This window comes from Aethalodelphis obliquidens, unplaced genomic scaffold (genome assembly GCF_003676395.1).
Source record: "Aethalodelphis obliquidens isolate GAN/ISIS:26980383/991018 unplaced genomic scaffold, ASM367639v1 scaffold64, whole genome shotgun sequence".
NCBI classification, from domain to species: domain Eukaryota; kingdom Metazoa; phylum Chordata; class Mammalia; order Artiodactyla; family Delphinidae; genus Aethalodelphis; species Aethalodelphis obliquidens.
In genome coordinates this window covers 4,427,321-4,445,376 of record NW_020838008.1, presented here as the reverse complement: position 1 = coordinate 4,445,376, position 18,056 = coordinate 4,427,321, and the positions used below count along the sequence as shown (strand labels likewise).

Sequence of the window (18,056 nt, the reverse complement as noted above, 5' to 3'; positions counted from 1 at the left end):
TAAAAATTTAATTGATGTTGAAAACTTTATAAGAAATTAAGTAAACCTATCCATCATGTCAACTTATTTCTCTGTTAACTACTTTTACAGTCATTCAAGTACAGCACGAAAATGAAAAAAACCTAAAAAAAGTTAAATACAACTTTGTTTTACTACTGTGATTGACATTTATAAAGTAATGGATATTAGGAAATGCATTTTTACTGCATCTTTAATTGTACATTTGTTCTTAGGTTGCCTAAAACATTTAGATACAAATAAGTGTAGCAAAAATAATGAAAGTAAAAAGCAGGCAACTTTACAAATTATGGAATATGAACCATTTCTGCCTTTATCCAAAGCAAACTGGGACACAAACTTCTCTAAAGGAACACTTCTGTAGATGTAGTCAAAAGTGTGCAAATTGAGGTTGTGTATTCCACAGATACACTTGGTTCAACATACAATATCCATTGGTATATATATATTTGTACTACAGCCTTAAACTCTAAATCTTAAAGGACCCACAGGAACGACACCTCTGTCTAGAACCAATTACCCCTTATATCTCCCACCAGGCAGTTTTGTTTGCTTAGACATGGAAACAGTTTTCACACTGGCCCTTGTCAAGCCACAATGTACCAAAAGTACTATGCCAAGCATTAATAACTTGCATAAAAATTCCACATCACCATGTTGAGTACCTCATAATGAAAACAGGTAAGTCCCTAAATGCTAACTGACCCTTCTAGTATTAAACATAAAAACCACATGAGAAAGAAATTCAAATAGAAGTAATATAAAACTGTCACAAAGCATAAAAAACAGCTTGGATGAGAATGGTCTTTTGTAAATTTTAGGGTGATGCAGACAAAAGTTGAAAGGCTGATTAATTTTCCCAACTTTCTCCTGCGTTGGCTTTGTCTTCTTGGGTATCCGACGTGCACAATGTTACGTTGTCTCTCAGTCACTGCATTATTAGCCTCCTGTCTTTGTATGACTCTTCACTTAATGTAGCAATGGTTTCATCCAAAGTTGTCTTTGAAAGAAAGCAGGCTTTCTCAGAGGAGTTCAGATCTCAAAATAGAATACAGGGAAATTAAGGACAGATCCAATGTGATAGGAGGAGTCCATTACATATCCTTTTTGCTGATTTCAAAAGCCTCTTGGTACGCTTGTTGTGACTGATCCACAAGCCCTTTCTTGTCACCAGTGGCAACCTCCGACATGTAACGGTAGCAGTCACCTTTCATTTTCAAATAGAAGTGTTTGCTCTCTGCTTGTGCAGCACTGGGATCAAGAACTCTTCCAAAAGAGACAGTACATCATTGCGGATGTACTCTAACCTTGGTCTCAACCTCCTCTCTTCACAAGTCATCTGTTGTTTTGTTCAGCATCTTCTGTCTTTAACTCAGTACTTGAGATGACCCTCCAAAACGGCCTACAAATTCTTACAACATTTTTGTAAGGAACTGAGAGAAGATTACCCTCCCCATTGGATAATTCAGCTCCTTGCTTAGTTACAGACTTCATGCAGGCTGACGTGACATCATACTGCTCAGCCTGCTCAGCCAGTTTTGTTTCTGATCCAGCTTATTTTCATTCATGACTGGATGTTTATGTCCATAGTGGCTGGTGAAAGATGGATGGGGGCTCAGCAGTGTCTGACTTTTTGTTTTCAAAGATACTTTTATCAGATTAATGATGCTCTCATCTATTCCTGAATTACTAAGAGGTTTTCTTTTTTAAGACATGAATTTAGGTTGAACTTTATCAAATACTTTCCCTGCACCTAACTGAAATAACCATATTGTTTTTCTCTTTTAATATCTTAATGTGGTGAATTATAGTCATGGATTGTTGAATCATAAGCCTGAGGAAGAGCAGTTTTATGCATTTTCTTTTCATATAATTTATTTTCTTTGTTATATGTACCCATACAAGTTTAATTGTAACCAAGCAGGGCCCTACTGGGCCTTCCTGGGACAGACCCCTCCCCCACATTCTCTGGTTTAGTTCCTCTCTTAAGTATTTAGGTAACAGTATCTGATGCACATTTCGAGAGTTGTTTTACAGTTACTAAAACCCCCACCAAAGGGAAGACATTAACTACTTGATGACCATGGGCACATAGCCTGCAGGCCTCCTGGAGACCAAGGATTGATAACGTTAGCCCCTGTGGCACTGCCCTGCTACCTCACCGTCAACCAATCACAGGATTATGCTGGTTACATAACCTGGGACTCCCCTCCCTCACCTGGCCTTTAAAAACACTTTCCTGAAACATAGCAGGGATTTCTGGTATTTTGAACACTAGCTACCCTGGACTACTAGTTTGGTACGCTGCAATAAATGCTGCACTTTCCTTCACCACAACTCAGTGTCAGTAGATTGGCTCTACTGCGTGTGGGCGAACTGACATGTGTTTGGTTTGGTAACATACTTTTCAGTTCTTTTAAAATTTATTATAAAGTATACCATGCTATTTGTAGTAATTTAGGACTTTTTACTAAAAATTTATTGTTTAGGTTTATGTATATTATCACATTCATTCATTTTGACTGTTTCATATTTCATTGTGTAAGTAAATAATTTATTGTATGTTTGTTCATATCAATTATCAGAACTTTTTGTAAGCTATAGTAATAAAGATAGTATGTAGCTGGCACAGGAATAGAAAACTGGCCAATGGAATAGAGAACCAAGAACTAGACTCACCCATTCATAGAACTTTAACTACGTCAGAGATGTCCTGTCTCATCAGTAAGAAAGAGTGGGAGGATTCAATAAGTGAAACTGAAAAACCGGCTATCCACAAAAATAAAATCATTTCCAGAAAGATTAAGGATTTGAATATTAAAAACAAAACTGTGAGCATCTTAGTAGAACATATTGGTGAACATATTTTAGGCACAAAAATTATTGACAATATTTGATAATATTAAAATTAAGAAAATTGGTTCATCAACAAATACTCCTAAGTGAAACATAAGTTATGAATGAGAAAAAGCTATCAGCAATAAGCACAGCCAACAAATAAATTTTATCAAGGCTAGTTAAAGAACTCCTACAAATTAGTAAGTAAAGCTACAACTCAAAGAAAACAATGGGGCAAAGGACATGAAAAAGCATTTCACAGCAGAGGAAATACATATCGCTAATAAATGAACTTCATCCATTGTCAGGACAATGTAAATCAAGACTGCTATAAGATACCAGTGTAACGCTCATTAAACGAGCAGATATTTTAAAAGCTTGGAAGAACCCTGTGATAAATGGAATATTTCCGGCCATATCAGTAAACAAAGGATGTCACAGTCATCAACGATTGCAGCCCTCCAACATGAGCTGGTGAGCCCTGAGGAAACTCAGGGCTGAAAAGAATACCTGCCATCTAGCAGCCATCAGGCTGCAGCCACTCCCTACAGTGAGCTCTCAGGAAACACAGGATGTGAAAACACAGAATACTGGCCCCAGATAGCTGAGGTTCATATCAAAGGAATGATTTCAGTGAGCCCAGACTCTTGCATCTTCCCATACGTAGAAAAGCGCTCAATTCCTTAACTTGAGATATCTGGTTTTCTTTAATTAACAATAATCTTTTGATGTACAGACTACCTGCCCTTTGTTACAAAATTTCTATATAGCCTGGCTCCCCCCCCCCCCCCCCCCCCCCCCCCCCCCCCCCCCGCCCCCCCCCCGCCGCCTTCGCCTCCTTGGAGCAGTTTCTCAGAGATATCTGAAGCCCTGTCTCCCAGGCTGCAGTCCTCATTTTGCCTCAAATAAAACTTAACTCGCAACTCTCACTTTATGCATTTTTTTTAAAGTCAACATCTGTGTTGGAAGTGATATACACCTTAAATCTCTTATGCATTTCTGGTAGGAGTGCTAAGTGTTAAAAGCACCATGGTATTACCTTGTAAGTTTAGACTAGTAATACTAATCCTGTATATAAAGTCAAGCGAAACATATGTTTATATGTATGTTTATACATATATATATCAGAAGACATGTACAAGAATGTTCATAGCAAAACTGTTCATAATAGCAAAACCATAGAAAAAACTCAAATGTTCATTGGCAAGAGGGTAGATGAATTGTGTACTTACATGATGGACTATAGAACAACATTCAAATTGAACAAATTATAGCAACACTGTATATGACTGTTAATTGCATGCTATTTAGTGAAAAAATATACTAAATTATTACATTATAGTACAATATCCTCCTTACTAGTGTTAAAACAACTAAAATCATATACACTTTATGGAAACATGAAATAGTTAAAAAGAACATATGAAATGGAAAGCAAGAGAATGATGAACATAAGAATCAGGTGACAGTTTCTTTGGGTGAAAAGGATGAAAGAAATAGGAGAAAAACAGGGGGAAAAGCCATAGAGCTAGAAATGAGTTACCATGAAAAATCTGCTTTTAGTGTTTGTGTATGTAAAAGATTGTATCATCTGCAGAGACAATTTAACTTATTCCTTTCTGAATCAGATATATTTTATTTCTGTTTATTGATTAATTGCTCTGGCCAGAGACTCCAACCAAAAACTATTACAACTAATAAATGAATTCAGTAAAGTTGAAGGAAAAAAAAATTAATATACAAAAATTAGTTACATTTTTATACACTAACAATGAACTATCTGAAAAAGAAATTAAGGATACAATGCCAATTACAATAGCATCAAAAAGAATAAAATACTTAAGAATACATTTAACCAAGGAAGTGGAAAATTTGTACAACTGAAAACTCTAAAACAGGGGTCCCTAACCTCCAGGCTGCGGACTGGTACCAGTCTGTGGCCTATTAGGAACTGGGCCGCAGGAGGTGAGCCACGGGCAGGCGGGTGAGCAAAACTTCATTGGCCACTCCCCATTGCTCGCATTACCACCTGAACAATTCCCCCCCACTTGTGGAAAAATTGCCTTCCATGAAACTGGTACCTGGTGCCAAAAAGGTTGGGGACCACTGCTATAAAACACTGATAAAAGAAAGATATAGGAATCAAAACAGTATGACACTGGCATAAAAACAGACACATAGACCAATGAAACAAAATAGAGAGACCAGAAATAAACTCATACGTATACAGCCAACAACAAAGGTTTCAAGAATACACAATAGGAGAAGTATGGTCTCTTCAATATATGGTGCTGGGAAAACTGGATACTCATATGCAGAAGAATGAAATTGAAACCTAATCTTACACCGTAAATAAAAATTAACTTGAAATGGATTAAAGACATACATGTAAGATCTGAAACCATGGAACTCCTTAAAGAAAACATAGGGGAAAATCTCCTTGACACTGGTCTTGGCAACAATATATATATATATTTTGATATGGCACCAAAAGCAGACAAGAAAAGCAAAAATTAAAAAGTGGGAATACATCAAGCTAAAAACCTCTGTACAGCAAAGGAAACAATCAGAAAAATGGAAAGGCAATGTATGGCATGGGAGAAGATATTTGCAAATCGTATATTTTTGATAAGAGGTTACAGTCCAAAATATATAAGGACCTCATATAATTCAATAGCAAACTAAACGATACAGTTAAAAAGTGAGCAAAGGACCTTACAGACATTTATCCAAATAAGACATACACATGGCCAACAGTTATATGAAAAGGTGCTGAAAATCACTAATCATCAGGAAAATGCAAATCAAATGAGATATCTCCTCATACCTGTTAGTATGGCTATTATCGAAAAGACAGGAGATAAATATTGATGAGGGTGTGGAAAAAAGCAAACTCTTGTACACTTTTGGTGGGAATGTAAATTGGTACAGCCATAATGGGAAAAAAATATGGAAGTTCCTCAAAAATCAAAAATATAACTACACATGGCCCAGCAATCCCACTTCTGGGTATGTATCCAAAGGAAATGAAATCAGTGTCTTGAAGAGATATCTGTACCCCTAATTTCACTGCAGCATCATTCACAATAGCTAAGGTATGGAAACAACCTAAGTGTCTGTCAACAGATAAAGAAACTGGGGCGTGTGTGTGTGAATATACATATATGTATTTGTATATATATGCATATGTACATGTGTATATATATATATATATATAATATACAATAGAATATTAATCACCCATGAAAAGAAGGAAATTCTTCTCTTTGCAACATGAATGAACCTGGGGGACATTATCCTAAGTGAAATAAGCCATACACGGAAAGACAAATACAGTATGGTCTCATTTATATGTGGAGCCTAAAAAAGTCAAACTCATAGAACCAGTGAGTAGAATGGTGATGGCCAGAGGCTGGGTGTTGGGGGAAATGGGGAGATATTGGTCAAAGGGTAAACACTTTCAGTTATAAGATGAATCAGCTCTGGGGATCTAATATACAGCCTGGTGATTATAGTTAATTATACAGTACTGTATACTTAAAACTTGCTAAGAGAGTAAATCTAAAGTGTTCTCATTGCACAAACAAAAAATGATAACTATATGAGTTTATGGATGTGTTAATTAACTTGATTGTGGTAATTATTTCACAATGTTATCATATATTAAGTCATCACATTGTGCTATCTAAAAATAAATGCACTTACTTTTCAGCCCACCCATTTCACTCCCAAGTATTTACCCAAGAGAAATGAAAAAAAGAAAAATGTGCAAATACTGGTTCATAAATATTCACAGAAATTTTATTTAGAATAGCCAAAAAAGCAGAAACAAACCAACTGTCTGCCAACAAGTAAATAAATTGTAGTACATCCATGTAATGGAATACTACCTAAAAAAATTAACTGTTGATACCTGCAACAACATGACTGAATTTCGAAAGAATTTTGATGAAATAAATCAGAAAAAAAGTACATACTATGTGATTCAATTTACATGAAATTCTTAAAGCATCTAAACTACAGTGAGAGAGTAGCTAAGTGGTTGCCAGGGCCTGGAGCTGAGGGAGGTGTATTGCCTTGCAAAAGAGGATCAGGGAGCTCTCTTTGGGATGATGATGGTCTTCTATGTCTAGGTTGTGATAATGGTTATCCAAGTCTACATATTTGTCAAAATTCATTGAACTGTATACTTACAATGAGTACATTTTCTTTTCTATAAATTGTACTCCAGTAAAATTGACAAAAAAGAATATCACCTTCATTCTGGGTGGTATGTTCACAAATATGTATTATGTTAAACTAAACAAACAATCTAATCACATAAATTTAGTAAATATATACCTACACAATGGAAGGTCACAAATGTACAGTTGGATTATGATCGATCCTAGTCTGGACACTTGAGATCCTTTAAAATTTCGAAAAGAAACACATCTGCCCATGCACTCTCAATGCCTTTTAGAAAGTTTAAATAAAACTTTATTGGCATGTCTGAGAATTGATATGTGTTTAGAATATCTTTGATAGGAACATGTGTTATTATTTCCTTGATATTTGAAAACTTATTAGAGATACAAAGAAAATTACATGACTCTTCAGCTGCTATCTGCTATTAGTGTATTGAGAAAAACAGTGGATAATTTGTTTGCAGACAGAAGTCATGTCCGATCCTAGTTCTCTGGAGCTGTAAGGTGGAACCAGGGGTGGAGGAACAGGGAAGGGCAAGGAAGGGTCAGATACTCTCTTTGCTGGAATTCAGCATAGAAGCTGAAGCTTGATGTGCCAAAGGTCTGAAGCAGAAGAAAGTCAGAATGCCAACTCATGTAACCATCTTTCATTGGTTAGATTCCACTTATTTCTCTAAAAATTCAGATGGATAATCCTTGATCCCAGCCTAAACTACAGCCTTTTTTAAAAAAAAATAGGAGATAGAAGTTTCCCTAATATACAAAGAATAGAGAACATGGTTGGAACTTGAAATTGCTAGTTTCTCTGAAAATATCTGGACTTTATGCAATTATATAGACATCATTTCCTAAGAAATCCACATAGCAAACACTGTAATTTCTCTGACACTGCCGATTAATAGAGACAATTATACTATGGCTCCAACCCATTAATTAGTTCTCAGATATCATCCAGATTGTTTCCTGTACTGACATCCATGGCCATGCTTCTTGCTTGAGAGGTAGTAGAAGGCAAACACTGAAGGTGCAAGTTCAGGACTCAGATAGACCTGGGTTTATATTCTAACTCTTCACTTAGTAACTATTTGACATTGAGAATGTGACAACTTTTCTATGCCCTGTTTTCCTCATTTGTAATATCAAGAGAATAATAGTAAGAACAATAAATTTTGGAAAGGTTTTTATATCTTTATAGTGTTTAATGAATTAATATATGCAGGCACTTTTAGAGCTCAACATATGACAGCTATAAAGAATGTATTTTAAATATTTTTGTTCCAAGAAAATGTTTATGTAGTGAGATTTTGTTCAACCAGTTTGTCCTGAAAGACGAATTTTCTACCCAAAAGAGGCTGGATTCAAGATCCTTCTCACTTTAGAAAATAACCTGTAGAAATAGATTCTCAGTGGACCCGCATGTGTTTGGAAACCTATATCTCAAACTGAAAATGATTAACTGAAGAAAGAACAAGCTTGTTTTTATTTCTTGAAGAGGTATCACCAGCCCTGAGTGTAACTCTGATCATTCTCACTAATACTCTGTCTATTCTTGTCAAGCAGAAGAAAATGTGGTAGGCTGGGGCTGGTGATTTACTCAGATCACTCAGATCTCCATTTGACAGGCACTTCTTATCTCTCTCTATTTTTGTTCCCTGTGCAATTTTGGAATGGCATCTATGTATTTTCCTTCTTTTCAGTTAAAAACAAAACTGAACTAAATTAAAGTAAGCTAAATTAAACTAAACAGAACAATACAAGCATTCCCCTCCCAAACAAAAACAGCTTGGAACATGTTCTTGTATATCATGATATAACCAGAAAGTTTTCTTCCATACCAGTATCTGTGATTCTAAAGAAAAAGAGCATTGACCAAGGGTTAGGGGATATTACAAGAAATTTTAGAGTGTTGGGACTTTCCAGATGATGCTGATTTATTACCATCACTAAACAGAATAAGTTTTATTATCCAGATCTGGAATGTCCTACCATCCTATATGGTCTACTTAAGAGAGTAATGCTGATTATACATGACTCAGTTATATATACCCTTAGTCAGCATTGTTTTGGCATGAGAACCAATTTATGGAAAACAAAGTCATTTAAAATGATATTTACAAATGAAAGTAGTCTTAAAAATGTATCTTTTAAAAAAATGATAAATGTTCACTTAAAAACATCCAAACTATATACTTCCAACTACAATAAAAATCACCAACACCCAGAAACAGCGACAAAAACACATTAATTGTATTTTACTTCATTGAATCCCAAGAGGAAAGGGTATGTTTATACAACTTGCACTACCTATTTTATTGTGCAAAATAATTACAATGAGAAAACAATTTTTTTTTCCTATTAGAGAAGTAGCAAGAGGGAGGCAGCTTTCTAAGAAGCTCACATCCTGATATTAAATTGATTATTTTCTGAATCTATATGATCTCTCTTTGACAGTTAGTTGGTCACTGCTGATATATAGCTATAGATTACACAATTACATTCTTAGTCTTAGTTTTGCTTCTTTGTTTAATTAGTTGAATCTCATTGCCAGTCAGGACCAGGAGCTTCAAGGTTTACTCTTCTTATTTAAGTCAAACTGTCCTACAGGCAATTCAGTGATGGCCTTTTCTATGAGAACAGGGTCTTCTGGGGAATCTAACGCACAGCATGCTGATTATAGTTAATAATACTGTATTGTGTGCTTGAAATTTTCTAGGAGATTGTATCTTAAGTGTTCTTGCCACACACACACACACACACGCACACACACATAACTAGGTGAGATAATGGATATGTGGTAATCATTACACAATGTGTGCATATATCAAAACATCAACTGTACAGCTTAAATACATATAATTTTTATTTGTCAATTATATCTTAATAAAGCTAGAAAAAATAGGGCCACAAACCATAATTTACAATTATTGAAAGATCAAGCCTTAGCCTTTCTATATTGAAGTTTTTGTTTAAAGGAGAATCACAAGGCTTTTAAATATTTAAGATGTCTCTAAAAGAAGGAAGCAGAAAGACACAAATCACAACTTAAAGCCCTTAGGCTGATTAAGACCAAGCTGAGGAAGCATTCTATTTCCTTTCTCAAATCCTAACCTTTTCTCCTAGTTTTATCTTCTTAGAGTGCTGTGCCTTGGTCTTCAGATCACCGAAATTCTGATTTACTAATTTTATATGCCATTTTTGATCACCTTTTTTCTATAGTACAACATCTCTGATTCCCCTGCCTCCTTCTACCTCCCCTTCCAGGCTTAGAAGGGTGATGCAGATCCAGTATTCTATTAAAGAAGAATATACAGACAGGTTAAACTAGACAGTTGAACATATATACTATGCATTTTTTACTGCTCTAAAATAGCGATTAACAGAATATCTCACTTTGCACCAGGAGTTGTGTTATATATTTAAAACAAAACATCGTAAACAAATCTGGGGTTTTATTATGAGCCACCATTTACTGAATTTATGACTTTGAACAGTTCTTTTACTTTTCTGAACTTCAGTTGCCATGTTGGTAAAATGAGAAAAAAAATCTAAATATATTTCCTTGGTAAGATTACGTATACTCATTTTGCAAATAATATATGCAAAAATATCTGGTATTCTAAAAGTAAGTCTCCCATTTCCAGGATTTTCTATGATGAAACTAATTTATATTTTCATAAACCACTGTTTTAGCTTTTGACTGAAAATAATTAAATTCCAATTTTAAGGAAAGTATCTTAAATCCAATTCCAGCACCTTGATTACCAAAGCAAAAACTGAGTTCTAAAACTATCAGGTGATGGCAAGTGAATCAACTCCTTTTTACTGGATTGTTTTCTGGTTAAGTTAACACCTATTTCAAAACTTATCCAGAATTTTTGCCTTTTGGCTTTGACACTGAACTTAAAGTGGTGATATTTCAGGGAACACTGAAATGCAAAGGACGCTAGGTTGCATTTACTTTAAGGTTCATTCACAGTGACTTTTACATGACTTGTTAGACATTAGCCTCCCTGTTTTGAAAAGGCCAGGTACATCAGGGTCAGTGCAGAGGGTGATCACCATTAGCCTGCACTTTGTCACTGTCATCCAGCTGCTGAATGGCTGCATTTTACATTCCACAGGTAATGGAGGATGTCAGAGCTATTTCAACTCCTATACAAGTCAGAAGTTAACTGAGGACTCAGGGTTTCTGATTTTAGTAAGAAAGACTTTTTCTGCCCAAGTCACTCAAATAACCTACGCTTGATTTTCAATGGAAATATAGTAATTATTGTCTGTGAGTGCATTTCATTAACCTATTAATGAACTCTATGGTAGAATGAGATCAGAATTTAGTATGTACATTTGTAAGTAATTATAGGACAGGCACAAACTTTGCTTCAAATATTTGCTTTAAACTGGATTTGAACCAAGATTAAATATCATTATGAGAAGCATGTTGTGTTGCCTTTCATTCTTTATATCAACCTATTAGTATATGTGGTTTCAGAAATTAAGTTATAGCATGCTCACTCGAGACTGCACTGATCCCACTTGCTCTTATCTAAAGCCCAGCCTAACAGGCTGCAGCATCCAAACACTGACAGTTTTATTTGGGCTTTGAGCAGAGATTTTATTTCACCTCATTACATCTTATCACACTTTACATTTTTTATTCCACCATGGCAGGCTCATCCTCCTTTCACACTACCAGAGGCTACCAATTGGTAATAAATCTCAGCTTCCAACCCACTCAAAAGAGGAGAAATCAAATGAGTAAAAAAGAAAGTAGACCTTAGCCACTGCCTCCATTCACACTCATAGATTTTCTGCAAACTTAGGGGATTTGTTAAGGTCCTATGTGTACCATTTAAGGATAACCATGAATTGTGTGTAAGGAGACTTGGATTTTAAAAAATTAAAAAAAAATTTTTTTTGAAGTATCGTTGATTTACAATGTTGTGTTAATTACTGCTGTACAGCATATGATTCAGTTATACATATATATATACACTCTTATTTATATTCTTTTCCATTATGTTTTATCATAGGACATTGAGTATAGTCCTCTGTGCTGTACAGTAGGATGTTGTTGTTTATCTAGTCTATATATAAAAGCTTACATCTGCTAACCCCAACCTCCCACTCCATCCCTCCTCCAAACTCTCTCCCTTGGCAACCACCAGTGTGTTCTCTATGTTCGTGATTCTGTTTCTGTTTCATAGGTAGTTCATTTGTGTCGTATTTTAGATTTCACGTATAAGTGATATCATATGGTATTTGTCTTTCTCTTTCTGACTTACTTCACTTAGCATGATAATCTCTAGTTGCAAAGAGACTTGGATTCTACTTCTGACCCTGGAATTCACTAACTGAAAACATTAACATTTCTGGCATTAATATGTCCATATTTATAAATTAAAAATAGACCAGATAATTTCTGTCACTTTCTGTTTGAAAAATATACCTTCAAACAATAAGAGAAGAAACATTTACTTTTGAGTAAATCACTGTGTACATGCTCTTGATTCTCAATTAGTAGAAGAATAACAGACTTTTTAGCTCTTGGTACTTATTTTTTTTTTTTGCGGTATGCGGGCCTCTCACTGTTGTGGCCTCTCCCGTTGTGGAGCACAGGCTCCAGACGCGCAGGCTCAGCAGCCATGGCTCATGGGCCCAGCTGCTCCGCGGCATGTGGGATCTTCCTGGACTGGGGCACGAACCCATGTCCCCTGCATCGGCAGGCCGACTCTCAACCACTGTGCCACCTGGTAAGCCCCTCTTGGTACGTTTTGATAGTAATATTGCTTTAAAAATAAATACGTGCTTTTTTGTTTGTTTTCCTTTTTTTTCTTTCTTTTCTTTTTATTGTATCTATATGAGAAGATAAATGTTAGCTGAATCCATTGTGGTAATCATTTCACAATTTATATAAATCAAACGATCATTCTGTATACCTTAAACTTTTACAGTGATATATGTCAATTATTTTTCAATAAAACTGGAAAAACAATAATTAGATAACTTAAATAGTCCACTATCTATTAAAGATAACCTATGCACAAAGAACATTCCAAGTGAGATGTCTTCACTTACTAATTCTATCAAATGTTTGTACCATGCTACAAAAACTCCTCCAGATATTTGAAGGAGAAATACTTCCTAGGTTATGAGGCCACTGTTATTCAAAGATATTACAAGAAAACTATAAGTCAATATTCCTCGTAAACATAGATGCAAAAAACCTTAAAAATAAACATCATATTCTGCAAGCAGAAAATGTGATCCTCAAAGGATATCTTGGTGGCTGGAGCAATTTCCCAAACTCAATCAGCTGAAAACTCCCGGGATTCAAGAGGAGTTTAGACTTCAAATTCTATTTGCTAATTTTGTCTTTAATCTTATCTCCCCAAACTGACTGTAAATACTTTCTAAATACAAAGTATATACTTTGTAAATACAAAGTATTTTTGTAAAATGAAGTTGGGGATCATATCATATCTTCGACTTAAGTTTTTACCACTAACATAGCAATTAAGTAATATTTGTTCAGTAGTTTGATAGTCACAAATGTAGAAATCAATTGCGTCTAACAGAAGAATTTAATACACACTGGGATGTTGATACTGATCTCAGTCTAAGACAGTTATCTTAATCTAGCTAATGGCAGCTCCTCTTTCTATATGAATATAGATTTTGATGCAAACTTTTAATTTAAATATATCTTCAAAAAGTGTAGAATAAAAGCGTGTATCAGAATAAATTTTATAAAGTGAACAAACCCATGTGACCATCACCCAGATTAAAAACAAAGCACTGTCCAGATCCCAGAAGCCCTCTTTTGTCCCCTTATAGTTATTAAGCCTCTAAGAGTAACCATTCTCCTGACTTCTGACACCATAGGCTAAGTTTGTCTGTTTTGGAAACTTATCAGTAAAATCATAACATTTGCACTCTTTCGGGTCTAGTTTCTTTTACTGTCCATTAGGTTTATCCATGTTGTTGTATACAGTTATAATTTGTTCATCCTCACTGCTAAATAGTATTTATTGTATACATATACAACTATTTATTTATCCAGTCTACTATTAGATTGTTGGGTAGCTTCCAATTTGAGGATATTATGACAGTGCCATTGTAAACATTCCTGTATATGTCTCTTGGGGCATACACTTATACATTTCTATAGAGTTTCTACCAAGGAATGGAATACCTGGATCAAGAATGTGTATATGCTTAGCTTTAGTAGATACTGTCAAGCATTTTTCCAGTGTATAGTTCCATCAACAATGTGTGAGAGTTCCAGTTGCTCTACATCTTCACCAACGTTTGGAATTGTTATCTATTGTTTTTTTTGTTGTTGTTATCTATTTGTATTTATTTATTTATTTTTAACATCTTTATTGGAGTATAATTGCTTTACAAAGATGTGTTAGTTTCTGCTTTATAACAAAGTGAATCAGTTATACATATACAGATGTTCCCATATCTCTTCCCTCTTGAATCTCCCTCCCTCCCACACTCCCTATCCCACCCCTCTAGGTGGTCACAAAGCACCGAGCTGATCTCCCTGCAGCTACTCCCCACTAGCTATCTATTTTACATTTGGTAGTGTATATATGTCCATGCCACTCTCTCACTTTGTCACAGCTTACCCTTCCCCTTCTCCATATCCTCAAGTCCATTCTCCAGTAGGTCTGTGTCTTTATTCCTCTCTTGCCCCTAGGTTCTTCATGACCATTTTTTTTTTTTAGATTCCATATATATGTGTTAGCATACAGTATTTGTTTTTCTCTTTCTGACTTACTTCACTCTGTATGACAGACTCTAGGTGCATCCACCTCACTACAAATAACTCAATGTCGTTTCTTTTAATGGCTGAGTAATAGTCCATTGTATATATATGCCATGTCTTTTTTATCCATTCATCAGTTGATGGACACTTACGTTGCTTCCACGTCCAGGCTATTGTAAATAGAGTTGCAATGAACATTGTGGTACATGACTCTTTTTGTGTGTGTGTGTGTGTGTGTGGTACTTGGGCCTCTTACTGCCGTGGCCTCTCCCACTGCAGAGCACAGGCTCCGGACGCGCAGGCTCAGTGGCCATGGCTCACGGGCCCAGCCGCTCCCTGGCATGTGGGATCCTCCTGAACCGGGGCACAAACCCACATCCCCTGCATTGGCAGGCAGACTCTCAACCACTGCGCCACTAGGGAAGTCCCCAAAACCCACCTTTTTTTTATCTGCTCTGAGATGATGGAGCTTTAAGCACTTTTCTTCTTTGCTGTCAGCGCAATATTAAGCATTTTCAGTACAGGGCCCTAGAGGGACCTTGTGGGAGGAAGGGGCTTCTCTTTCTGATTCCAGGGTGCTGACTGGCATCTTTCTCCTGGTGTGTTTATTATGGTCTGTACATAGGTGCTGCCTTGCTGATGCTGGGTTCTCAACGTGGTGTCCCAACTCCCTCTGTGTCTACTAGCCATCCTCTGCCCTCTTGCACCCCAGAGGGGTGTGTCCTGCTTGCCCAGTGACTGACTGTGAACCAGCGTTGTCCTGGACAACTCAGTGAACTTCACCATGCTGTGGGCTCCAACTACACTTTCTGAATGAAGTCTGAATCCCAGTCTTGGGGAGGGGCATCCCCTTCCAAGTTTGTCTGCCTGTACACCTCCCTTAGCCCTACAGTTTTCTTCAGAATTCTAGTTACGTGTTTGTAACTATTCCTCTGTTAGAGTTGTTTTGGACCCTGGCTGATACACCTTACAAAGCACAGATCCCTCATTTAGCCCCAGAGGCACCTACTTTCCTAATTCTTTTATAATTGTTTTCTTGAGTTCCTATGTGGCTTTGCTACAAAGGAAAAAATGCATAAATATTTTTTCAATGCTAAAAATGAAATATACCCTGCTAGTATCTTTCTAATAGTTCAAGTAGGTATGAGGGGTTTGCATGTGCAAATATGCTGGCAATAAACATGTGTGTTACATGAGTAGATGCCTGCAGAGCCAGAGGGCAGCTGGGCACACATGTGCTTGTACACTTAATGGGAAGGACTCCAACTTTTGACTCCAGCTGAGGCTTGCTGGGTGAGGAGTTTCCATTCTCTTGGTGGGGAAGGCTTGATGTTGGGTTTCATCACATTTTTAAACATAGTTTCATTGTGCCTTTTTTAGAACTTCATATAAACACAGTATCTATAATCTTTTGTTACTTTCTTTTGTTCAAAATGATGTCTTTTAGATACACTAATGTTGCTGTCTCTGAGATCTGCTCTATTTATATACCCCCTATGTATTTCCCATTCTCATGTTGTTGGGCATTTGGATTGTTTCCAGTATTTGACAACTATGAACAATTGTGCTCTAAACGTTCTTGTACCTATTGCAAATAAGTATTTTTATCTCTATGACCTATGCACGGGGTGAAATTTCTGAATCAAAGGGAATAAATACATCTTCAATATTTCTAGATTATGGTATCCCTCTAGCCACATATGAAAATTCTTGCAGCTTCTACATGCTTCTACACATCTTAGTATTAAGAAAAATGTTATGATTTAGCATTTTCCTGACTTCTAAAGTTTAGTGCTTTTGCCTATGTTTGTTAGTAATTTGGGTTTCTTTTTTGTGAAATACTCCTTTAAATCTTTAACCTATTTTTCTATTGGTTGTCTGATTTTTTTATGCATTTTCTTCCTTACCAGAAATAATCTGGTTAAAAGTCCTTTATCAGCTACACATATTGCAAATGCCTCCTTCCATCCTATGGCTCTTCACTTTTTTTTTTTAATGGTGTCTTTTGAAGATGGCAAAATTATGATTGTAATTTTCACATAGTTGAATTTATTAATATTTTTTTCATGGTCACTGCAGGTTTTAAATCTACCTGGAATTGAATTTTTTATATGGCATGAATGCTATTATGGCATAATTTCTGAAAATCAAATATATACAAGGTCACTGTTACCGTTTAGTTTTTATATCTACAGTTTGGGGAAAGGTAGCCTGATGTAGAATAATGCTAAATCTGGGGAAACGCCTTTTCTATAAAGAAATCAGTAATTAAGCTCTTACTGATTTCAGACACAATCGGAAGTGTTTTACTTAACCTCAAAAAAACTGATTTTATAGATAAACCAATTAACAGAGAGTTTGAGGTGATTGGCCAAGGTCACACAGTAATATCAATCTGAGCGAGGATTCAAATTTTTACCGTTTAATTCAAAAGCTTCTATTACCAAATTAGATGCAAAGCCTCCTCTCTCAGGGCCTAAACTAACCCGAAGCCCCCCTGGTGGGTCAGGGTGCTCTCCCCCCGCACCCCCAGGTTCACGCTGCCAGTAACAAAACTGAGTTTGGTTCAAGCAAGACAGGCTTTTATTCAATGGCCAGAGAATGGAGAAGGGGAACTCACGCCCTAAAGGCACCTTCTTCACAAAGGGAGGAAAGTGGGGGACTTTTAAGGGGTAAGAGGCAGCCGCATCTTCAGAAACTGGGGAAAAGGGCGGAGAGTTCTAGGAACAGCCAAGGCATGCGCAGTCCTTCAGGCTCCCTTGCATTCCACTGGGCATGAATTGTGCCTAGCACAGTACAAATCCCGGCTTTGGGCAGAGATCTTGGCACAGTAATGAAGCAAAGGTAACTCTCGATACCTCCAGGTTTCATCCGCGCAGGCGCCTTCCCGTGGTCAAGTCAGAGCTGGTTCCAGACGGTTGACCACTGCATATCTCTCAAAGTACAGCCGCCAAATGTCTCTGCCAAACACCAGGTACTTGGAAACCAACACAGAGATAAATCAGGGCAGGAGAGCAACGACCTTTAGCCTGCTTTGCCTGCTGTCTTGGATCTAGCCTGTTCAGTCTGGTTTTGTTGGGGGGCTTTGTGGTTGATAAAGAACAACTAGCCTGTATGATTAAAAACAGTTTCTATGCCTGGGCTTCATAGCATGGGTAACACTTCTGCTACAGTCTTTCTAGGCATAGAGGGGTGTGTGTGTGTGTGTGTGTGTGTGTGTGTGTGTGTGTGTGTGTGTG

The 18,056-nt window shown here is 36.6% G+C and overlaps 1 pseudogene; it reads right to left on the bottom strand.

The window, feature by feature from the left end:
• Positions 1 to 868: 868 nt before the first annotated feature.
• The window catches only part of LOC113610633 (14-3-3 protein zeta/delta pseudogene), a 19,502-nt pseudogene continuing 2,314 nt past the window's right edge, over positions 869 to 18,056 (bottom strand).